The sequence below is a fragment of the Mytilus californianus genome, unplaced genomic scaffold (genome assembly GCF_021869535.1).
Source record: "Mytilus californianus isolate M0D057914Y unplaced genomic scaffold, xbMytCali1.0.p SCAF_43, whole genome shotgun sequence".
Taxonomy (NCBI): domain Eukaryota; kingdom Metazoa; phylum Mollusca; class Bivalvia; order Mytilida; family Mytilidae; genus Mytilus; species Mytilus californianus.
Genome location: NW_026262694.1, coordinates 1,573,049 through 1,599,709, shown reverse-complemented (window position 1 = coordinate 1,599,709; position 26,661 = coordinate 1,573,049). Strand labels below are relative to the sequence as shown.

The window sequence follows — 26,661 nt, the reverse complement described above, 5'->3', positions numbered from 1 at the left end:
ATATATTGTATAGAATAAGACCATTATTTACGGGGAAGCGCTTGTTGTATAGCATGCTTAAAAAGAATCTATGTAAAAGGAAGTCCAAACTTAAATTATTTGTTTTTGTAGAATTGAATTGGACTGGTATTAACTACGAAATGTTCAACAAAAGCCTAGTGCTTTTTGAATATTTCAAACAAAAAAATCGCTTGCTTGCTGCTTAAGTGCCAGTCTGTCTAAGAATCAGGCAAATTCTAAAAATTTCAAAACATGACATATTTCAAATATTCATCTCATCCACAAAATATGTTACCTTTAGTTAATCCAAATAGAACTGTATGATCAAATTTTAGAAAATCAATTGCATTATTATGTATTAGCACTTCGAAGTTTTATATGTTTTACTATTATCCTATGTAAATTCAGGCAATTTCAATTCAAAATAATTTCTATTACCAGAACCGCACAATCACAATGATTGCAAATATAAATACTAAGCAAATAGAAATTTCAGGTTTAAGCCTTCGTCTCGTGGGTTTTTTCGTCTGCTAGTCAAAATTCCATTCCAAAGATTTTGTTGCTTTGTTTATGAAAGAACACAATTTACAGAGTTACTTCCCCTAGCAGAACTCTTTTGATGTAAACAATACTGATGTCATGCATGTGGCAGACATTCAGACAATGTTGAACTGTAGTTTTTCAATCTTATCTGACGATGAATGTGGGAATTCACAGTATTCTAAGGATGAAAAGACAACACGCTTATTGGACAATGTACTAGAATTGTTGAACCACTTCCCTAGGATTAAAATATGCAAAAATCAAATCGGAGGGAAAATTGATTTTTTGCAATATGAATCCAATATTGGGATCTTTTCCCAACTACACGTACATTCACACTTTGTTTGTCCAAAACCACCAACAAACCCTAAAAATATGCATGAGATTAAAAGAAGGAATGTGTGTTGTGCACAACCGTCTCACAAAGGAAGGATCAAAGCCAGACAGCATTGCCCATCCAGATGAGCAGGGCCTTTTACTAGGTTCTAAACACAAGGTACACTATCTACATATTATTATATATTCAAAAGATAATTTTGGTCACACACCATTCTCCTTCCCCATTATATTTTTTACTGTAAAATTTAAAATGGTTTAGGTTCAACATGAATATAAAAAAGGGGGGGTGGGGGTGGGGGTGGGGGGGGGGGGGTCATTATCAGACTCATTTTGTTTTTTTGGCAGATTTTTTTCTGTTTAATAGATTGAAAAGAAGTGAACAGTTTTTTTTATCATATTTTATAAAGGATTTTAGAAAAAAATGGTGATAATACCAAAAATATTAGTGTGTACTAAACTGAAGGAGACACCTGGTCCTGAAAAAATGGACTATTGCCCTTCCATAGGAAGGTTCACATGAATTTCTTTAGCAAATGTATAAGTTTCATACATTATGATGCATTTAGGCCTAAAAAGATAGCACCAGTGTTTTGACTTACAGCTGAAAAGAATTAGGTTAGATAGGTATTTTTTTAAAGTTTTTGACTGGTTTAAAAAGGGGAAATGATTTGACACAATATAAATAGGGCTCGTTCAAAACTTACAAAAATTTTATGCATCGGTATTCGGTAAGGTTATATATATATCCAAGGAACAACTAAATTTGTTTTCAAATAGGCGTTCAACAAATTACGGAAATATTTTTTATTTGATGATTAAACCGTACCTTATTGGCTTAATGGGAGAAATATGTTGTTTTTATCAGTGCTATTAAAAAATGACAAGAAAACTTTCCGGTGTACTGTAGGCGTTTTTAATCATAAAATATAGGGTCAGTATTTTTAGTACTTTAAACACACATACATTTTTGGGTTGCCATAGGCCAATTACCTTATTTATATTTTTTGAATCTACCAAATTTTTTTTAACCCAAAGCCCTTTAAAAACTCTTAGCTCTCAGGGGTTAAAACATATTCTGCATAACTTGTACTTAGGGACATTTTTATATGTTAATGTTATTTGCAACTTATTAAATTGGTCTGAAGTAAGAGCTACACAGAAATTTGTATTGTATAAATAAATCTATTCTTTCATTCATATACATGTCGTTTGTTGTCGTTTGTTGATGTAGTTCATAAATGTTTCTCATTTTTTATATAGATTAGACTGTGGGTTTTCCCGTTTGAATGGTTTTACACTAGTAATTTGTAGGGCCCTTTATATAGCTTGCTGTTCGGTGTGAGCCAAGGCTACATGTTTAAGACTGTACTTTGACCTACAGGTAAAATGGTTTACTTTTATAAATTGTGACTTGGATGTAGAAGTGTCTCATTGGCACTCATACCACATCTTCTTATATCTACATGTATTTATATTTTTATCAGACTAAACAAATTTGAACTTTTTCTTCAGGGATTTGCTGACCTGCAGAGGTGATTTGTAAAGACACATACCTTTGATATTTGAAAGAACTGTTTACAGAAGACTTGCATTGCAGAGGTAGTACCGTACAAATTATTTGAATTGAGATATTTTATATGTATACCAGTAAATTCCATTAATTGAATGTTTACTTCAACCCACTCCCACTAGTGGGTCCATATTTTTAGTTAAACTATCTTTTTATACATGATTATGGATTTTAGAAATAGATAAGAATTACTTCAGCTACAACATGTTTTTTAAGCTCTCCTGGCCCGAAGGGCCAAGTGAGCTTTTCTCATCACTTGGTGTCCGTCGTCGTCGTTAGCTTTTTACAAAAATCTTCTCCTCTGAAACCACTGGGCCAAATTTAACCAAACTTGGCCACAATCATCATTAGGGTATCTAGTTTAAAAAGTGTGTCCGATGACCCCGCCAACTAACCATGATGGCCGCTGTGGCTAAAAATAGAACATAAGGGTAACATGTAGATTTTGGCTTATATCTCTGAAACCAAAGCATTTAGAGTAAATCTGACATAGGGTAAAACTGATTATCAGGTCAAGATCTATCTGCCCTGAAATTGTCAGACAAATCTGACAACCTGTTGTTGGGTTGCTGCCCCTGAATTGGTAATTTTAAGGAAATTTTCCAGTTTTTAGCTCACCTGGCCCGAAGGGCCAAGTGAGCTTTTCTTATCACTTGGCGTCCGTCGTCCGTCGTCCGTCGTCGTAAGCTTTTTACAAAAATCTTCTGCTCTGAAACCACTGGGCCAAATTTAACCAAACTTGGCCACAATCATCATAAGGGTATTTAGTTTAAAAAATGTGTCCGATGACGCCGCCAACCAACCAAGATGGCCGCCATGGCTAAAAATAGAACATAGGGTGTAAAATGTAAATTTTGGCTTATATCTCTGAAACCAAAGTATTTAGAGTAAATCTGACATGGCTAAAACTAATTATCAGGTCAAGATATATCTGCCCTGAAATTTTCAGACAAATCTGACAACCTGTTGTTGAGTTGCTGCCCCTGAATTGGTAATTTTAAGGAAATTTTGCAGTTTTTGGTAATTATCTTGAATATTATTATAGATAGAGATAAACTGTAAACAGCAATAATGTTCAGCAAAGTAAGATCTACAAATAAGTTGTCATGACCAAAATTGTCAGTCGACCCCTTTAGGAGTTATTGCCCTTAATAATCAATTTTTAACAATTTTTCGTAAATTTTTGTAATCTTTTACAAAAATCTTCTTCTCTGAAACTACTGAGACAAATTTAACCATACTTGGCCATAATCATTATTAGGGTATCTAGTTTAAAAAAAATTTCCGATGACCCCGCTTTCCAACCATCATGGCCGACTTCGTTAAAAATAGAACATAGGGGTAAAATGCAGTTTTTGGTTTTTATCTCTGAAACTAAAGCATTTACAGCAAATCTGACAAGGTGGCAAACATGTTCATCAGATTTAGTTTATCTGCCCTGAAATTTTCAGACGAATCCGACAACCCGTTTTTGGGTTGCTGCCCCTGAGTTAGTAATTTTACAGAAATTTTGCAGTTTTTTGTTATTATCTTAGATATCTTTATAATATCTAATATCTAATACTATTAATTATGAATTTAACCTAGTTTTACATGATTTCCAAAGCATCAGTAAATACAGGTGAGCGATACAGGCTCTTGAGAGCCTCTAGTTTCATACCCATCCACAACGTGACAGATTTCCCCGTCGGAATGCAAATGCTAATTTACAAAATGATTTGTGTATATTGGTTCAGTTTTGAGCAAGTGGTGACTTCATCTTATGATATAGGATATACATGTATATACAAATGTATATACATGTATGATACATGCAACAAGTCTAAATTGAAAACAACGTTCAAACCTATGATTGCGTTGGATAAAAACCGCAATTTGTATACGTGTGCATGTAACAAATTTCGTTGTAGAGGGGTTTAAATACAGTGTATATATATACATGTATGTTACAATTAGAAATAGGTCAATATGACCTACATTTTCTGCTGGAGCTACTTGGGTAAAATGTTGACTGCTCAACACAAGTTATGCAGAGATCACCTACACATGTATTGTCAACAACATCTAGAGTCTTTTTGCTTTCCCTACTCAAAAACATATTGGTGTTTAAAAAAGTTTGATTAGGTCAGTTTGAGTGAGACTACTAATGGTAAATAAATAATATTTGATATAAAGTTGTATAAGCATTCAATTTGATGCATCTTATATCCATGGAGATTATTTGGCCCTGTCCCCTTACTGCGGCCCTTAGTCATGGTCAATTGATCTTGTCATTTGAGCAACTAGTCACATTTTAAAGTTTGTGATTTCATGTAGATCATGATCAGTTAACAAAGAACCACTTATGATAAGTTAGTTTTATTTGAGGGTAGGAATGCCGTTTACCGTCAGGCGTCAAACGGTCATTTGAGGCTATCGTTAGCATGGTTAGTGTCAAATTGGTTAAAATTTTACCGTGATTCGTCAAAATATCTTTATTGTGATTCGTCAGAGGCCTAAAAAAATTATCGTTAATGTTAATTTTGAAGAAAAAATTAACGTGATTCGTCAAAATCAGTCGATTTTTTTATCATCTAAAAGAAAGTGTACATTTTATCGTAATGGACCAAACATTACCGTTAACGTCATTTGGCAAGAATTTTTTCCCTTATTCGTCATGATGGTACCCCCATTAACACCCTCTTATTTGGTATGCAGTTGTATTTAGCATTAATGGCATTTCTTATTTCTACTGACATTTTTAGTAATGGTTCATTCACTTTGAATATTTGGCATATTTTAACATTTCAGAGTATAACTGTTTGATTTCATCATCTGAATTTTTTCTACCAAATTAACTTACAGACTGTCAAGTAGAGTTTTTAACTTTTACATATTTTAGCGACAAAAAATGAAGAAATACTTTTGATATTTCTAAAGAGAAAAAAGACGAGTGATTGCTAAATCACTGGTAAGCCAAAAAAAAAAACAATCTTCCACCTGGGACTTGCACATAAATTTACATATTGGTCCCACTGCCCACATACATGTACTGAAATTAATGGTTGTTTACTTAGCATTCGTTTTTATATGACTGCAAAAAAATTTTTGGGATCGTATAATGGTATGATGTCGTCGTCTGCGTCGTCGTCCGAAGACACATTGGTTTCCGGACAATATCTTTAGTTTAAGTGAATGGATCTCTATGAAAGTTTTTAAGAAGGTTCAATACCACAAAAGGAAGGTTGGGATTGATTTGGGGATAATGGTCCCAACCATTTAGAAATTAGGGGCCCAAAAGGGGCCAAAACAAGCATTTTTCTAGTTTCAGGATATTAACTTGTGTATAAGTATTTTGATTGCTCTGAAATTGTACCACAATGTTTAATACCACAAGTAGAAGGTTGGGATTCATTTAAGGGGTTATGGGGTCAACAGTTTAGGAATTAAGGGCCAACAAGTGACCAAAAACAAAAATTTTTGTAGTTTCCGGACAATAACTTATGTTTAAGTGTATGGATCTCTCTGACATTGTACCACAAGGTTCTATATCACAAAGGGATAGCTGGGATTGAGTTTGGGGATAATTGCCTCAAACTTGTAGGAATTAGGGGCCAAAAAAAGGCAAAAAACAAGCATTTTTCTAGTTTCCAGACAATAATTGTTTAAGTATATGGATCTCTCTGAAATTGTACTACAAGGTTCCATACTAAAAGGGAAGGATGGGATTGAATCTTGGGGTAATTGCTCCAAGGGGGGTTTCCAAAGGTTTTTTTTGGGGGGGGGGATTTTTTTTCCAATTTTTTTAAGGATTTCATATTTTTTTCAAAAATTTTCAAATTTCAAATTTTTGAAAAGTTTAAAGAAGAAATCTTCAATTGCGCAGTATTGGGCAATAGATTTGTAAGATCTTTGACCACATTTATTTTGTGTCGGAAACCTTTATTATGTCAAAAATTTGATCACAATCAAAATTCAGACAGTATCAAGCTTGAATATTGTATCCAAATTTGCCCCAACTGTTCAGGGTTGGACCACTGCGGTCGTATCAGGCTGCGCTCAGCGAAGCATTTTATTTAAACTTCAATCATTTACATTTCATTCAACCAAAATGATTCATTGAACTTGAAATTATCAACATGAACTGTAAATAAATTGCTATTATCATGATTATATTTATTTTGATTTTTACTGAAATTTCATATAATTGCAGGATTGATGATTAAAAGATTCGACTACAGCAAAGTTCAATGAGGCTCTTCATATTGTGATGCCAATATTGCGCACTTGAGTAGGAAGATCAAAATGTTTGTAGTGAATGGACATAAGGAATTAGCTTCTCTTCAAATTGACCAACATTTCTGAAGTAAAGGATGACAACTTAGTCTCTACTCATGGAGAAATTGCATAGCCATGTTTGAACCTAAAGAACAGATATACCAAATATGAATGACAGATAGAATAATAAGACATGATAACTATAAGAAGACTCTAAACAACCTGAAAACTATCAATTCAGGAATTCCATGTTCATGATGTATGTGACAGAAGTTTTTAAAAACATTGGAATGTTGAGATTGGTTGAGTATCTCAATGATAAGAACTTTCATTCTGAAATCAGAATTTGGATGATCTTTTCCTGTATGAGCGTAAATCAATCTCTAATTTGGTCAGTTATTTTTAAAAATATTAATTTATAATAAATGAATGCAATAATTTGTGCAATTTATTATTTTCTTTTTGAAAAATGTTGCATGTTTATTATGACATACATTTTTGTCTCACAGTGTCGCAGTATGCCAAACAAAGGCATTACTATCCGAAGGTGACAGGGTCAACTATTACATTTTAGAAGGTAGAAGACCTGGATTCTTCATATAAATAAGAAGAGCTTGTTTGCAGATACCTAATGTTACAAAGTTTCTGTCTGTCATCGGTCATATGTCCAATGTCCTGGTCCTCATTTTCATGGTTCAGTGACTGCTTGAATTTTTTTTTAGTTTTTTGGTCATGTGCATTTCTCACTTATTATGAATAATATTAGGATAACTATATTTGGTAAATGGGCTACTTGCTACGTCTCCATTTTGTTCAGACAGGGTTCACCTGACCTCAACCTCATTTCTTGAATCAGTGATCAAGGTTAAAGTTGCATGCATGAATAGGTTAATTTCTCTTATACTATACATGTAAGCAGTAGGTCAACTATGTGTGGTGTATAGAATGATTGTAAGGAATAGATGTCAGTCTAGATCTGACAGGTTCCATCTATCCTTGACCCCATTTTCATGGTTCATTAGTCAATAAGATTTTATGTTTTGGTCCTTCTAACAAGTACTTTAAGCAATAGGTTATACTTTATTTGGTTTATGGAATAATTATAATGCATGTCAGTCTGGCAGGTTTCATATGACATTGACCTCATTTTCAGGGTTCATTATATTTTTTTTTTGTGTGTTTTGGTCTGTTGTTTGAGTACTGTAAGCAATAGATTAAACTATATTTGGTATATAGAAGGATTACAAGGTGTATATGTCTATGAAGTTGGTATTATCTGACCTTGACCTGATTTTCATGATTCAAAGGTCAACGTTAAGGTTTTGTAGTTCAGGTCAGTTTTCAATTATCAATAGCAATTCAATATTGAAGCATTTAACATAAAAAAATGTATAATTTTGATAATAGCCTATAATTTTGATAGAAAGAAGGTGGAATATGCATACTTTACTGTTGCTAAGGAGTATTTATGGTTGTTATGCAGATACCTTGTTTAAAAAAAAAAAAAACAACACCAGGTTGTAATACAAATTTTAAAGCATGACAGTGTCAGTGACTATAATGATAGGTCTCATACCAATATGAATCATGTATAAGAAGTATGCTCACACCAAAAATGGGAAACTTTTGAAAATATCCTCCTTTATAGGTATACATGTATGCATACAACTGTGAACCAGTTATTAGTTAGGGGGTAATGAGAACCCACCACACTATTTATAATGGCTTTTTCCTAGATTTTTATTAAAAAATAGGTCTTTAGATAAAAAAAATACATGTTGATAGTATTTTTTTATTATCTTTTTAGATTTTAATTATTGGCATGGAAAGAATATATTTTGTTACTAGGAGGTTTAAGTTGTTGCTAATGAAATGTAGATATTGTTCAATTTACTTATTTTATATAGAAATGATTGATATCTGACCACTTAATTGTCACTTATTGCACTGGAGAATATTTTTGTTTTAAAAAACCCAAAAATTTTAAGTTTGTTCATTTTGGTTGCTAAGGACATTTTTCGGTTGCTATGTAATACTTTCTGGGAAAAAATGGGAACAATTGACAACACTCGAATGTGACTAACTTAAATAAATCATATTGAGTCCATGTATATGCATTTAGACTTAATATTGAATACATTTGTTACAATTTGTTTTTTAGCTTTGTTGCTATAGGGTTAACTTTGTTGCTATGGTTACTCAATATTTGGAAAAAACCCACCGAGCTTTTATGAAATAATGAAAGTATGACCACTACTTGTTCCATATCAAGTAACACCATGTATGTGCTGTTCTGGTAATAGAAAATATTCGAACTTGATTTCTGGCCTTTTTTGGCTTTTTTGGACATTATGGTCCATGGAGACCATCCGTGCCCCAAAATTGCTAGAATAAAATAGAATTTCATCAAAACAGTTGTTCTTCAAGAATATTTGATAGTTGAAAAAGTTGCAGTACAATGATTGAATACTACATTTTATATGAACAGCAGTTTTCATGAGACTGAAATAGTGAAAAACTGTGAGTTTTATGCTAATCTCAATAACTCGTTCTTTGGAAAAATCAAATGGCTCTGTTTCCATAGCAACCATATATAATTGGTTAGAAACGTATTTTTTTCTTTATAACTTGATATTCAGATGATTTGTGCAAGTTTTCATCAAAATCTGAGACTATCATGTTTTGGTCACTGCCTTATCCTTAGGCAGACTGGCACTAAACACCAATATTTTGATTATACAGCTATCGTAAACGAATTAGGGTATAAAATGCTAAATACCTTATGTAATCAATAAGAACTCGACTGAAAGGTTCTTCAAAGGCTAAAATTGGCAGAAATGGTGCTGGTAGTATTTTCTGGTTAGGCTTACCAACAACCTGGCATATATGGCATGATTTGCAGTATTCTGTGACATCATTTCTAAGTCTGGGCCAGTAGAAATGTTGCAAAATTTTAAGGCAAGTCTTCCTTATACCTAAATGTCCGGCCAAGGGGTGTCGTGGACAAGACTTATAATTTCTTGCCTATATATAATGATCGTGGCTTTTTTGTTTTAACAGCTCTTCCATTTTTTAATACGTTTTGGATTGTTAATATTTTGGCCTTGGGCAACACTAAAGAGACATTTATTGTCAAGATGTACATATGCTGCAATAGCTGTTTTTAAGCTATTTAAAGCAGAAGATTTATGTTTCAGCGCCTGCATAATACAATGTATCTAACATATTTTCTGGAAAATCTTTAAGATTTCTGTGTAAGTATTATGTATCAGTTTTAATTGATTTTAATACTAGATCGTACTTTGAGAGAGAGAGAGTGGTTCTTACATCTTAGAGACATTTTGAGCATTGTGACGGACAAAGGCACTGTCCAGTCGATATACTATTTCAAAACGATGGAGATAAACGAAATGTATGTTAAATACATAAAACACAATTAGAAATGTTGTGTTAAGTTTTTGTAGGTACAAACTAATCAAATGTCGAGAATTTGCAATGTAGCGGAATATGTTTAACTCAAATCATGCAAGATCCAATGAATTATTAGCTCACCATACATTGGCGTCAGATTTCTGGTTTAATTTTCCTAAATTAGAAAACTTAGTGATATACATGTGTAATATACATGATATAAAATATTTAGCTTTCTTCATGGAGAATGATAGTTCCACACTTAAATGCTGATGTCTCACTTTTTTTTAGAAAATGCATTCAAATTGCATCATATAGGGACTCTGTAGGATTTGTTTGACCTAATTGAAGTATACTTATATATATATAATTTTAGAAAATTAGTTGAAGCAAAACTAAAAAAAAAATATATTTGTGTTATAGATGGAAAACCATGTCCTCTGATGATGACAATTCTAATTGCATTGATTGTTAAAAAGCATAAAAAATTGGAAAAGTCTAACGAATCTATGGCAGGAATTTGTACTCGTATCAATTCAACTTTTCGATATCAAAATACTTTATGTATAGGAATGTATTGATTGGATAAAGGGGTGGAGTGAAATTTCCTTGAACAGGAGTGAAATTTCCTTGAACACAAAGAATTAAGAATATGGTTTCTTTATATATTTGTGATATGTATTAGAATGTGATCAACTTGGAATCGAATTTTGTTTTAAAGTAGATTATCGTGTTTTAAAGATAGCACGCAAAGTATTATCCACGATTTTAACAGCCACATACAGACATATAACATATACAGCTTGGTACTTTTTTTGAGAATTAACGATGGCTTGTAAACTGCTCGTTACATAGCACTAATTCACTCCTTTGAATTGTTTTAATTTGTTTCTTGTTGCATTTTATCTATTTGAAAAGAAATTGATCTCACTCTTTTGCAAAACAACACTTAAATACTGAAATTTAAACCAAATTCTGAACAAAGTCTTTTTGAACAATATCAGTCAATTTCAACCTGCGAATTTACTAATTTACTAAGTTCTAACTATCTCATTTCTATGTTCAGTGAACGTTGTATACAGAGTCAAAACCGTAATATGCTATACAACATTAAAAGTCCACGCTATAATAAACTAGTTTAACATTGATGTTACCACACTTTCATAATACACTACCTAAATCAAACCTTAACCTTTATGAGACAGACCTACGGACAGACACACACTATAGAAACCGTGAAGCGCCCTTCTATCGTTGGCGCTTAGGAAAATAAATGTTACACCAATAATAAGTTCTCTATTTTTTCAGATAACGCATACATTTTTTGAATTATTTTTGCTTTATTATTAGTTTAATTTAATACATCTGTACTCACTACTTGACCTTTATATATCAAAATTGAATTATATATTTGTCATTCAATAAGTAATGTACTTATAATATATCCGTCTATAAGTACTATCTCGTGATTTCAATTGTATTTCTGTCATGTGATTATATGAAAGTACACTGTCCAATAACTAAATTATGTTAACAAATATTTCCGCACAAGTTGAAATGAACTGTTATCAGTTTCATATTGTTTGAAACGGTGCGATGCAGAACTTATTGCATATACATTTACAAATGGCTATTGTCGAAATAGTATGCTGCAGTTTTGATGCCTTCTAGTGATGTGTGTCGGTTGGTTGCTGTCACGGCGGTACACATCCTACATTCATTTAACGTAATGATGTATAAGTTAATCTTTCAAGTAAAAAGTTTCAGAAGAACAAGTCTGGTATATTGTATAGTGAAAGACCAATCTTTAAATGGAAGAGCTTGTTGTATACCATGTAAAAATGTGGAGAGTTGTCTTATTGGCAATCATACCACATCTTCTTATTTTCATAAGAACAATATATGTAAAAGATAGTCCAAACTTAAAATTTGTGTTTCTGTAGAATTGAATGGGACACAAAAGCCTAGTGTTTTTTTAAATAAATCTAAAATAAATTCGTGGTGTTGCTGCTTTACACCACAATTGTTTTTTTAATATATAGCTATCGTAAAGGAATTTGGGTATACAATGCTAAATACCTTATTTTGTCTTATGTTCAGATCTGTGCAAAGAAAATAAAGAAATGGTCTTAAGTGTGATCTGATCTTTTAGCATCGGGATAAAACAATGTGTTAACATTGCACTGTGACATAAATAACGCCGTTAATGTCAGAATCCCACATTGTCCCTACATCATACGCAATCACTATTTAGAGTTTCATATTCTCTACATAATAGCCGCTGTCCCTATTCTAAGGTAAAAGTAAACGCATAGCTACATATCCCTTAAAACATTGTTGTGACGTCATTCTATTGTTGTATCCTTTCTTTATATCAGTGATTGGACTATCATTTCCCTTTAAAAAAAAAACCATTATGTTACCTTTAACTGTCCAATAATTTTAAGAATAACCCTCCTCTTACTTCAAAATATTGGACAGCTGAAGTTAGCATGATATCAACATTAATAGGTAAATGATAGTTCAAGAACTGAAAAAAAAAACAATTCCAACAATCGTTTTCCTCATGTAAAAAAAATACAACGAAAAAACAAATGACAATTACACAAAGACATTTTAATAAAGACACCTTATAATACAGTAGTGTTGTCACTCATCAAGACGGTTTCTTGAGAGAGAAAAATCAAATGTATTTTAAGAGCTTGTCTCACAGAAAACCATGCAAAAATGTCCAGGTGTGAATTTTGCGGAATCTCTTGAAATTTGGTACACACAACACTTAGGCCATGCCAATATCACTTGCAAAATTTTTTGCTTAAATTTTATCGGATAGCAGAGTTTTACAGCGCCATCTATTTTCACCCTTTTTTTACGGGAAAATTTCCCAATTCCAGGTTTTTTTAATGATTTTAATCCAACAAATAATCAGTTCTAGCCATGATAAATATCTCTTTTGCCCAATGCATGTGATAAAGCATTATTAAGGAAATAAAATTATGTAAGTAATAAATATATATTTGATTTTTTTTAGTAGGGCCTCTATATTTATTAAACAGGTGTTTGAGGATTTGGCTATTTTACCAAATTTAGGACCTGAAGAAATGCTCAAATATAGAAAAGGTGAAGCTATAATTAAAAGATGAATATATCAAAATGAACTAATATGATAGCTGAAAGAAATATAAAAAATCCACCAACGGCAAATATTTAGATATATATTTATAATATATCACTGTACGGCTATTTTTTATAGTATTTTTATAAAAAATTTCATGTAACAAAATATTTTTCTTAACACAAAGTCACAAATTAGGGTGCAATTCTTATCAAAATGAGTGATTTTATACTTCAACTGCTGTTTCGTATTAATTCAAAGCAAAATCATAGTGAAAACGATAATCAAAGTACTAAATGCTCTCATGGAAAGCTCTTTTTTACAAATGAAAAAAAAAGACGGTTAGATTCAAAATACAGTTTCTCCAATTTGAAACTGCTAATTGCATGTTTTGTCTTTAGCCTGTTTCCTTGAGTATATCTGGCACCTGCTTTTATATGTACTTTAATAATTATAATGAAATATAAGCACAGAAATGTGCTTGATCCGCATATTTATTCAAATGTAATGTTGGAAATTTTCCATCCTACTCATGAACATTAATTTGTGTGTAATTATGCCCGTTATTCAATATTTTGGTCCAATAGTACCTGATATGGAGGCTGTAAAATTAGAAAAACTCAAATCCTAACATTAGTCAAAATGAAAAGAGCTTGGTAACATGTAGGTCAGGTTTGAAAGGTGATGACAGAATATTTTTTGTAAATAACACACAATTTTAGCTTTTTTTGTTTGTTTTTATACAATAAGATACTGAATCCTTTACATTTCTTTTTAATAGCCCATAATGACATTCAAATGATTAATCATTATCATGATTATAGAATTTATAGTTCATCAAATCATTGATGCCAGCTGACTTGGCAAAAACTGATCAACTTTCAGTTTACAGCAAAAGTAGCCATATCATTGTCTTTGTACTATTCCATGAATTGTCACTTCCATTCTGGCTTATAATTCTCATTGTATATTCACAAAAACAAGATCAACACATTTAATATCTACCATGAATAGCATAATTCTTATTTTGGGTAGGTTCTCTCTATCGTCACTTATTCTCTTTCATTTTCAGAAACTAACTGTTTGGTGGTTGAGGTCTCTGATTATTCGTACAGAAAGTATGCATTGATTCTTTTAGTTTGTTAAGTTGTTAATCGGTTTCCTTTTTAACAAATTATCCAACTTAGGCAACTGTTGTAGTTTATGTAATTTGGAGCTTCATTATCATGATTATGACTAAATACCATGCATGATTACATAAAATATGGAATTTTTCCAGTTCTACACCAGCTTCACAGATACATGTATCAGTAGTTTTGGACTTGCAGTGTGAATCTTAATACTTTTCTCTTACTGCGATGTAGCCTTTCCAACTCCATTTTCTGAATATCTGCTGACATTTTATTCAGTATCTTACGTAAATGCTAAGTTCAATATATCGACCATATCCACACATGAATACTTGCATTTTGAAGCCTGGAAATTCAGTCTTGTCCTATCCTATTGAACATGTACTATAATTTCTACCCCTTTGGAACATTTTGTACATGTTTTTTCAAGTATGACATTTCTCCACAACTTCTTTCATGATTTATGCAGATCAGGACATGAACAGAAAAAAATTAACATGTGCATCATGCTAAACAGAAAGTAGCTTTGACTGTTGAAATTTTATTCATAGGCTTGTTTTCTTGTACATTGTACATATAAGTTATACTGCTCTAGCAATGAATAGCTTCGGAAGTATGTGCTCACTGAATAGCCTGGACGACCTGAAACATGAAAATTTCATTGTTAGATATACAAATATAACCCTTTTGAACAGAAACCAAATTATGACAGAAAGAAACAACATCTTATATATAATAAAAAACAATTTTAATACAATCGACAATGATGTTGGGTTGCTGTCCCATTGACATATAATCCACATCTCCTTTTACTCATGTGCATGATTTGTGCAAAAAACTGATGTAACTATACATGTACATGTATGTACATACTAATATGATAACTTTAAATTCGATTTCTAAATCCCGACCTTAAAAATACATGTATTCCGGCCCTGAGAACAATTTCGATTTCGCCTGCATGGTTAACATTTAATGTAAACAGAATTGGTTAATTTAAATTTTGACTTACTTTTACTCATTTTTAAAATGACGAATTTCAATCATGACAATAATTATGAGAGTGAGAGAGTATAGTATTATGCATGGCAATACATAGTCCCCTACCGGTTAAAATTTCATTATACTGGAGCAAAATGCTATACTCAATCTATAACCGCCGAAGCGGAGGGGGCATTTAGTTTTACCCTTGTCCGTCCGTACGTACATATGTACGTACCAAAATTGATTTTCGTTCTCTAACTTAGGTTTTCCTCAACCAAATGTTATCAAACTTATACACAATGCTTATTACCACAAAACACAGATCAAGTTTGAATTTTGGTTGCGTCACTTAAACCGTTCTAGAGTTATGTCCCTTTATAAATTGAAAAATTGCAAAATTTTTCATTTCCGTTCTCTAACTTAAGTTTGCTTCATCCAAATGTTATGAAACTTATACACAATGCTTAATAACACAATACACAGATCAAGTTTGAATTTTGGGGGCTTCACTTTTACTGTTCTAGAGTTATGCCCCTTTACAAATGGAAAAATATCAATGTCATTATTCAAGTAATTTTTAAAATTGGAGTTATCTTCCTTTGTCCATGATTATAGTTAAATTAACTACAATCAATGCTTTATACAATGCAATGTTTAATTTTGCCTTCCACTGATAAAACACAGATCAAGTTGAATTTGGGTAGTGTCACTTCAATCATTATTGAGTTATGCCCCTTTATAAATCGAAAAATTGCAAAATTTTTAGTTTCCATTCTGTAACTTAAGTTTGCCCCAACCAAACATTATGAAACCTATACACAATACTCATTACCACAAAACTAAGATCAAGTACAAATATTGTTTCCGTTCTCTAACTTTAGTTTGCCTCAACCAAATGTTATGAAACTTATACACAATGCTTATTACTACATAAAACAGATTAAGTACGAAATTCAGTGGCGTCACTTTTACCATTCTTGAGTCATGTCACTTTATAAACATAAAAATTGCTGAATTTTTCGTTTCCGTTCTCTAACTTTAGTTTGTCTCAACCAAATGTTATAAAACTTATACACAACCGTTCTAGAGTTATGCATGTTTACAAATAGAAAAAGTGCTGAATTTTTCATTTCCGTTCTCTACTTAAGTTAGCCTCAACCAAATGTTATGAGACTTACACAATGCTTATTACCACAAATCTCAGATCACGTTCAAATTTGGGTAGCGTCACTTTTACCGTTCTTCAGTTATGTCCCTTTATAACTATATGATATGCAAGCGGGGGCATCATCTGTGTCCACATGTGGACACAATCCACATTTATGTTGTATAATGATGGAGAATTGTTTTAAACAAAAAGTGTAAATTTTGACAATTGAAAACGAGGGATTATTAGCAGATTGTTATAAAAATAATAAGGAGACGTGGTATGATTGCCAATGAGACAACTATCCACCAAAGTTCAAATGAAGTGCATGCATGTAAGCAATAAGAGGCAACCATTTGGCCTTCAACAATGAGAAAAACCCATACTCATACAGAATCGCTGGTTATAAGTCCTCGACATGGAAGGATGTCAACTGAAAAAACTAACAGCATGTTTTCATATCAAAACAATATACGAAAAACCCATATATATATGACAGACAAGAACCAACGACAACCACTGTTTCTGTTAAATTAATTCCCAGTTCATATGAAAGATAACGAACAATTTAGAGCTTGACATTGATGAAACATGTACTACACCTGTTATTGTAATCTGCATGTTGATAGATAATACATACGAAGGATATATATATCACCAATGATTTTGATTTCGGAAACTTTTGTCATTAGATTGCTAACTTTATTAACCCTTTCATTTATTTTATGTATTTAATCATTTGATAATTGTAAACAACTTGGGCTCTTTTCACAAAAAATCTTGCAACATTATTGATCGAAAATTATACTGAAATGTAATGCCAAATATTGGGTTTTGGTACATATGTCATGTATGTTTGCAATGTAAGAGACAAATGAACAGCTTCGCCATGAGCGCCTGTTGCTGTTACAAAAATAAAAGTTCAATAACTTCTCAATGCCATATCAGATGGACGGATGGATTTACAGACAAAGTTATACCATAATAAGTCCCATAAACGGGCATATAAAAAAGTATTGCCTATTGGAAATATATGTAAATACATGTATTATTATATATTGCCAAAATTACATTCATGACATTAATATTTATGTACATGTATACATGATGGATATATGTATTTGTCACAAAAAAAGTGACTGCAGGGACTTTCTATACTAACAAAGTATAGACTGTCCCTGGTGACTGTTACCCGGGAAATCCACCCCAACCCCCGGAGAGATTTTCTTCATTGGGCTCGTCAGAGACTGTGGACTTGGAATCCTAAACTGTAAAAGGATAACAGCTGCGGTTAAATTTCCTTAAAACTATAGATATTGTATCACAGGCCCCATCCTGTAGCCAGGAATTTCCAAAGGGGGGGGGACTCACAATACAATCATAATAGAACATCGACTTACACAGTGCTTATTTGTTTTACGGGGGGAGGGGGTGCTTCATACTAATCCCTCGAACCCCCCTGGCTATGATAGGTGTGTATTGGCAGACCCTTCTTTAGTGCTTAATATTATATATGCAGACAATGATTCATTTGTTATATTACATGCTGTATGTGTCTGTTCAGTTTTCTGTACGGAAGTCCAAGACCTGCTTTAAACTTGACGTTCGTTGTGGTCATAATAGCAACAGTAAACTAAATTCCTTCTTCACTTAACCTCAACATAATCTCTCTGTATCAGCTCTACGTTTCTGTAATATCTGACACTCAGTGACAGGACATTTTTGTGCAGAAGCACTAAGCTGACAAAATGTGAGAAAACTCATGACTTTTCTCTTCATATTGCAACATTGAAATCAATACAAAGTGTGATGTATCTTCATGCCACTTAAAGAGCTTAGGTAAGGTCCTACTAACACAAGAAGGCTTAGTTGCTAGTGTCAGGGAAGTCTGCATCTAAGCAGTTACCTTCGTTATAGTCTTATGGAGAACAATTTAAAGGGAGATAACTCTTGATAACAATTATTTAGTTAAAGTTACAATATCTTATTTATTCAGATGTTATACATTTGCAAAGTATCTTATCTGAATAAAGATCTTTGAAATGTTCAAAATTGAACATTTAAAATGATAATAACATCATATTTTGTTTGATATATACCCAAAATTGGTTGAGTAAAAAATGTGGGAAAAGGCTTGAGGTGGGGTTTTAGAGTTAAAAATAAGGCTATTTCTACTAATTTGCCATGGCTGGATTTTTTATATTTTTTAATCCAATAAAAAGGTGTGTAAAGAAATTTATTTCATGTATTTATGTGCTCACCTTTTCGAAAACCAGTGACTTGAACTTAGCTAGTAAATGACATATACAAAATAAGGCATTAAAGGGAGCACCCTTTAAGTGTGTAAAAAAATAGAAAATGCTTTATAAATGCATAATTTATGATCTTTATATATATTTCCACAATATAAATGACTAGAAACCCAATAGAACTAATTTGGTGACTTTTAAAGTACTTTCAACTAAACATATATTTGAAGGATTTTTTAGCTAATTTTATTCAATTATGCAAATTAGCTTGTTACTAAAAATAGACACAATTCAGAGAAGTCTTAAATATATTTTCTGTTTTCCATTGAACCTAAGATATAAAAAAACTTCATTAGCTGGAAAAGTTTTAACCACCCTCCTGGACGATTTTTCAAATTTTGCATGGTTTTCTGTGAGACAAGCTCTTAACACTGCCAATACTTTTTTCACAGCCATTTTTATCATGTTTTGGATTTTCTCCTTTAACACATATTTGGTTGATAATGCTCGTTGTATGTTTTGTTGTTTTTGCTTTTGGCATTTCGTTTTGCTAAAGATTTATCCTCGTCCGTCTTTGGATATACACAACGAACTCTGGTGTTGCTCTCATTCTCCCTTACATCATTTTCAGCTACAATTAAAAGGAAAATAAATAAAATAATGCTTCTAACGCTTGATTATGCCGCAATACAAGGACCATAAATAAATTAATTGTATTATCACTATCAAGAGAAAATCGTTCTACTGAAGTAAATGTTTTACCAAGTGTTGATGCGCAAGCCACATATTGTTCCTTGGACAAAATAGCCTATCAAGAATTTGATTAGCAACCCAAACCTCACACTGTATACACAGTGCAAATTGAGAACTTGCTTCATGAAAAAGGGGACTACATGTAAACTAGATTTTATAATTTTGAGGTGTCGGTGTTGATTTACTAGGTTTTTTTTTAATCTGATATTTGCCTGTATAGGAATATAATGCAAGTAGCGACGAAGGAAATGGGGCCTGCATCATACTGTCATACGGAAAATTGTGAATACATTTTTTTTCAGGTATAATAGGTGAATATTATCTTGGAGGGAGGAAGTCGGTTCTCCGCAAAATGTAGAAAATAAAACTTTATACCAATTAACTGTTGTCTGAACTCATTTTGTTAGGTAATAAACATGTAGTAAGTCATGCTGAATGCTATTTTTTTTCTTTCATGTTTACAATTTGTTAGATAATATATATTTAGTTTCATGTATTCACTTTTCAAAGTCTATTAACTATTTTCAAAGAGTTTAAATATTATTTATTAATTTCACTACTAACTATAAAGTGCTAGCGATTTATAAATTCACAAACTTCAAATAAAAATTATTTCGGTAATTTGTAGATAAAACTACATTATATGAATTCCAAATTTACATAGAACTATATCCGATACTATATTTTGGATAATGTCACCATGAATTAAAAAAGAAGTCTATAAAATACATGCATGGTATATTGTGAGTTTACTTTTGTATAACATAATTTACTTATGGTACCGGTGCGCAGACCTCATGAGTGTAACCAACTTCCTTGTGTATTACTATAATCCCCCAGTTTTCTTTGTTGACACTATATGTACATAAATTGCACATACACACTTGAGAATAAACATGTATACATCTGGTATTCTATAAAATGAATCCTCCTCATTTTCTTTTTTGGAAAGTACAACTACTTGTTCCCAGCAAATGTTGGTGATCAAAAATGTATATATCAATTCTTTGACAATAATCAGTGCAATTTTGTACGTTTTGCACACATTGCACATCTATAAAAATCCAACCGTATATGCAAAAAAAACTATCTATTTATAAATCCAGTGATAACAAATGTAATCCATTCTTCTATTAAACATCGATACATATTTGCCATTACATAACTGTGTCCCATATTCGTACGTCCACAAGAAATGGTAAACAAAATTTACAAAAAGAATGTCTGCGTACCTGTACACGCGTAGTTTAACCCGTAATTGGGTCATTTATAGTAAAGGTTGTAAATTGTATTGTTGTTATTGATAAATCAAAGTTACATGTGTTTTATTGAGAATGTACAATGAAGATTAAACAGTAACATTAAATATATGGTTTTGGTCAGGCAGACCGAAAAGCGAGAATCCTCTCTTTTTGTATTTTTTCATTTGTGTATATGTTTTTTCTGTGTTTTTTTTTTCTACTTAGTTATATAATGTTCAACTACGTTAAGTGTATTGCATATGGAATTAATAAGACTGTAACGCCAAAACTAGATAATGGCTTATTATTGTATCAAATTAACTTTTCTTAATGTAAATGGCTTTTGGAACGATTTTAAACGTAAATCCATGTTTCTTTGGTTGAAAAAATTTCAAAGCGACATTATTTTCTTACAAGAAACACACAGCATTGAATCCTATGAAACTATATGGAAAAAGGAATGGGTTGGAGATATTTATTTTTTGCACGGGGAAACTAATTCTAGAGGTGTTGCTATTTTGTTTAACAGCTTAACAGACTATAAATTAAAGGAAAAAAATAGCAGATACAAAAACGGAAGGTATCTCATTCTAACTGTTGAAATTGATAACACAGGTTTTGTTTTTGTAAATTATTATGCGCCCACCAAAAAGTTTGAAAATGAACAAATTTATTATATTGAAAAAATCAAGATTTTATTAAAATGAAAAGTTAGATCAAAATCTTGTTTTGGACGGAGATTTTAATACGATACTAAAGCCATCGTAAGATAAAATGGGTGGTTCAAAATATAATACACCTGCCAAATATACGAGTAAATTAGAAGATTTTATAAAAGAACTTGAGTTATGTGATATTTGGAGGACAAAAAAAATGTTGATTCTAGATTATACACTTGGCGTCAAAGAAACCCTCTTATACAATGTCGCTTAGATTTTTGGTTGATATCGAATTTCTTGTCAAGCAGTGTAAACAAAACTTCAATTACCCCATCTATAAAAACTGATCATAGTCTCATTAAATTGACACTGTTAGCGAACACTGTAGTGAGAGAGGTCCCAGTTTCTGGAAATTTAACGGGTTTACTGACAGATAAAGATTATGTGGAAATAGTTAAAAATACTTTATCAGAATGTGGTAATAAATATCAAAATTTAGAAAATAAAAAATTGAAATGGAATACCATAGAAGTGAAATAAGAGGCGCAACCGTCAAATATTCCAAGTATAAAAACATGAAATTACGGGAACGTGAGTCCAATTTAAAAAAAAACGACAAGACGAAATTCAGAAAATCCTTTCTCGTACATATTTAGATAAAGATATGAATACACTGGTGATTGAATTAGATATTGTTAAAGAGGATTTAGAGCAAATAGTAAACAATCAAACAAGGGGGGGCTATTATAAGATCACATGCCGAGCACTGCAAAGGCAATGAAAGAAATTCAACATATATTTCTTTTATTGTCATTAGAAAAACGCAATTATAAAAATAAATATATCAACACAACATTGAAATTATGTCACAAGACAAAATTCTAAAAGAAGAGAGAAATGTCTATGAAAAACTATACTCATTAAAAGAAGACCCTGATAAATATTCGGGTGATTCTAATTTTTTTAATTTGAATTTTATTTCTAAGCTTACAGATGTTGAAAAAGATATATGCGATGCAGATATTTCAGAATCTGAGTGCGTTAAAGCTTTGCAAACATTTGAAAATAATATAAGCCCTGGAACAGACGGGCTAACTGCTGAGTTTTACAAATTTTTCTGGATTGACATAAAAAAAAATATGTTTTAGAAAGCTATGAATATTCCTTTGAGACCTGAACCTTCTCAATAGATCAAAGACGGGGTATTCTGACTCTTATCCCAAAGAAAGATAAAGTAAGGACACTCTTGTCGAACTGGTGTCCTTTTCTCTCTTAAATTTTGATTACAAATTATTAGCCAAAGTTATTGCGGAAAGAATGAAATTACTTCTTCCAAAACTAATAGATCCAGATCAGACGGGATATGTGGGTGGTAGATACATTGGTGAAAATCTACGACTCATTGCTGATTTTATATTGTTTACCACATTAACGAATTATCCAGTCGATTTTGAAAAGGCGTTTGATACGCTAGAATGGAAATTTATCCAAAGAGCATTGGTTTGTTTTAATTTTGATAACAAGTTCCGGAAATGGATCTTAACTTTATACTCAAATATATCTAGTCTTGTCGTTAATAATGGATTTAGTTCTATTCCATTCAAAATTGAGAGAGGTCTTCGACAAGGGTGTCTTTGTCTCCTTTTTTTTAAATCTATTTTGGCCGTGGAACTGATGGCAAAAAGTATTCGAAAGAATAATCAGATATCTGGTATACAAATTGGAGACACTGAAATAAAAATTGTACAGCTGGCTGATGACACCACTTGTTTTCTAAAAGATGTTTTTTCTGCGCAAATTTTATTGGATTCCTTTTACGATTTTTAGAAGTGTTCAGGGTTTAATATTAATTTGTCTAAAACCGAAGCAACATGGATCGGAAGAAATACATTTAACAAAGAAGGTTCCCTTCCCATTTAATGGACAGGTGGTTTTAAAAACTTTAGGTTTAAAATGTAATGCTTTTGAAGAAATGGTTAGTTCTAACTTAGTTACATGCATAGAAAAAATGGAATCAATAATTAAAATGTGGAAGATCAGAACCCTTGATCGGTAAAATTGTTATTCTTAAATCACTTGCAATATCGAAGCTTATTTATGTTATTTCATCTACTCATGTACCAAAATCTTAGGTAACTAAAATACAACGTGATATTAACAGTTTTCTATGGAATGGTGGTACTCAAAAAGTCAAATCGGAAATAATTCAAACGTCTGCTAGCGAGGGGGGACTGAAAGCTCCAAATTTTGAATTACAGCTGTTATCCTTTCGTATTATGTGGGTAAAAAGGTTTTTGTAAGAACATGACTCCAAATGGAAACAAGTTTCCAAAGCATTCTTCCCTTTTTTTTTATTTACAGGATTTATTTATGAGCAGATGTGAATTCGAATTTTTTAAATCTAAAAGCATCTCTTTTTTATAAAGAAGTGTTATCTGCATGGAAACGTTTCAAGGGGATTCAATCCATTAGGTGCATTTCATATGAGAAAAGAATATATTTGGTTCAATTCTTATATCAAAGTTGACAGAACGAGTATGTTTTACAGATCTTGGTACATGAAAGGCATAAGGTTCATCAATGATATTGTAAATGGCAATGGCGAATTTTTGTCTCATGACGCTATTAACCAAAAAAATAACCTAAATGTTACTTTTGTAGATATTCTATCCATTAAATTTGCTAAACCGCGTGACTGAAAAAAATTGTTAATAGAGCAACACACGTCACCTAACAGCAACTCATATGGATTCGTTTTTGAGCATGAGAATACAAAAATGCCTATCAGTAAATTATTTGCTAAAGATGTTTATTCACTTTTTATCGATCAGGGAAATGTTTCTCCTATTTCACCACAAAGGTGGAAAGAAAGTTTTAATACAGAAATTAGTGATGAAAAATGGAAAAATATTTATTCACTGGCTTTTAAATGTACTATAGAAAGCAAACTACAAGCTTTTCAATATAAAATTCTTCATAGAATAGTCTCAATAATTATCTTCTTGAAAAATATAAACTTTTTCTGAAACTAATGAATGTGCCAGTTGTAAAGAGATAGAAGCTATAGAGGATACATTTTGTGAATGTACAGAAATAAAACAATTTTGTAGAGAATTTTTTAATTGCTGGTATTTTATTTTTGGAGTAAGAATATTTTTGAATAAAGACAGTGTCATTTTTGGTGTTTTGCATTTTGATAACTTTGTTTTAAATTATTGTATTCTACAGGCAAAGTATCACATCAATTACGTAAAGATCACACAATTAGAAAGACTGTTAATATCTTTGGAAACTTTCCATAAATTTTTGAAAAGACGTTTTGAAATTTTAGAATATTTATATCCTTCTAAAGACAAGCACGAGTCATTTGTCGACAGATTGGGGGATTAATGGAATTTATTTAATTTATGTTGACTATGATTATATATTTAATGAACTCCAAAGTATTCTTAAGATGTATCATATACTGTGTATTCACATCGTAGACTTTTAAATTTTTATTATTTCTTAGTCGCATAAATACAATTATAACAATGCCAAAAATTTAATTGACTAATGTCTTGTAACAATGTATGTATGCACTGTAGTTTGAACACCAAAAAGATCAATAACAAATTTAAAAAAAAGGTGAATAGGTCTGATTGATGTATTGATCGCCGGACATTTCATGGAGATGAATTTAGATATTATTACTATTTTAATTCTTTTCTTCAAATAAAAGATTTAATATTTGGATACAAATCATTGAAATAATATAAGATGGGGAATTTCCGATAAACAAAAAACGAATTTAAATTGATTGCACGCTGGCTATCGCTTCATTTGTGCTCATTCATTATATCTTATAGTGTTATATTTGAAATAAAATCGACTGCGGTGCACTCGATATGGTTGAACCTTTTTCTTCAACGTGAACCTGTCTTCACATGTTTTTTTTTTTTTCTCATTTACCTAATATTAAATTAAACCACAGAAAAAAAGGAAATAATAGGAGAGGATTACATTTTAAAATATTTATATAAAACTTGCCATTATTAGCTGCTATAGCGATACCTATATCCTTTTCGTTGTCCGCACTGAAATCGAATACATCTGAATACACATTTGATTTTAATCCAAAGTTTGAAACAACATAATCCCTAATTACGACATCACTTTCTTCGTTTTTTTTTTAATTAAGAATATACTTTCATCGTCTTTATCTATTTTGAGACACCAAACACATGTGAAGTTTTCACGAAAAATATATAAAGTAGTTCCAGCTCACGCGAAACGCATGATACGCATACACTTTGTCTTCATCAACATGTAGCAATACATTATGTTTACCTTCAACTGTACTTGATTTTTGTCTATTGTTTAAGTTGAGCTACTGTTTAAAGGGGCCAACATGTAGGATAATGTAAATTTTATCCACAAAACAATTTACACACTTGATGAAAACAAATTGTAACAAAAGTTTGTATTTGTTTCCTTTTTTCACCTTTTTGACATGTTTAACAATGTTTAAAGTAAGATAAAAGCCTCTAACAGTCCATTCTGTAAAATATTGGACAGGTCTGAGGCCGCAAGCCGAAGACCTGTCTAATATTTTACAGAATGGACTGTTAGAGGCTTTTATCATTTACATAATAACTGACAACAGGCTGGCTAATAGTGCCAGTTGAAACGAGTATTTTCCATTGTTGAAATAAACCTGGCCCTCTTAATGCATTACTTTAAAGTCTGATCTTAAATTAACTGTTCAAAAGGGACAGTCTAAACTTCAAACACTGGCCCACCTTAAAGTTCTTATATCTACAGCGGCTTAGCCAGTGAAATTCTGTTAAAACTGCATTTATTGTAAATATGCATTATAAGTTACTTATAAGTTAATGATAGTCTACCACGCGTCGTTCATCTATATTAGGTTTATGGGTATTTGAAAAGACCTACTTGACAATAATTATTTACATTATTCCAGTAAATAGACTATTTAAATTAAAGAGATTTCGGTTACTTGATTTTTGCAGTTTCTCGGTTATATTTCTAAACTACATGGTATATTCGTCACCTTTCCAAAAGATTTTAGATGTTATACTTTTAAATACTTGGTAATATTGGTTCTTCAATTGCAGGGAAACAGTACTCTTTTAACACGACAGAAAAACCGGAAGTATTTACATTTGTAAATGGCATTGTTGAAGCAATGAAGGTACAGAAATCCTGCATGACAAAGGTCTTCATATATAAAGGCAACAGTAGTATACCGCATATCAAATTT

At 31.7% G+C, this 26,661-nt stretch overlaps 1 long non-coding RNA gene across 1 annotated transcript; it reads left to right on the top strand.

Annotated features, from left to right (window-relative positions):
- Positions 1-642: 642 nt before the first annotated feature.
- On the top strand, positions 643-7,141 carry LOC127699891 (uncharacterized). The gene is made up of 3 exons (XR_007981275.1): positions 643-1,039; positions 2,395-2,481; positions 6,645-7,141. It is a non-coding gene; the product is annotated as an uncharacterized LOC127699891 (long non-coding RNA).
- The last annotated feature ends 19,520 nt before the right edge of the window (positions 7,142-26,661 follow it).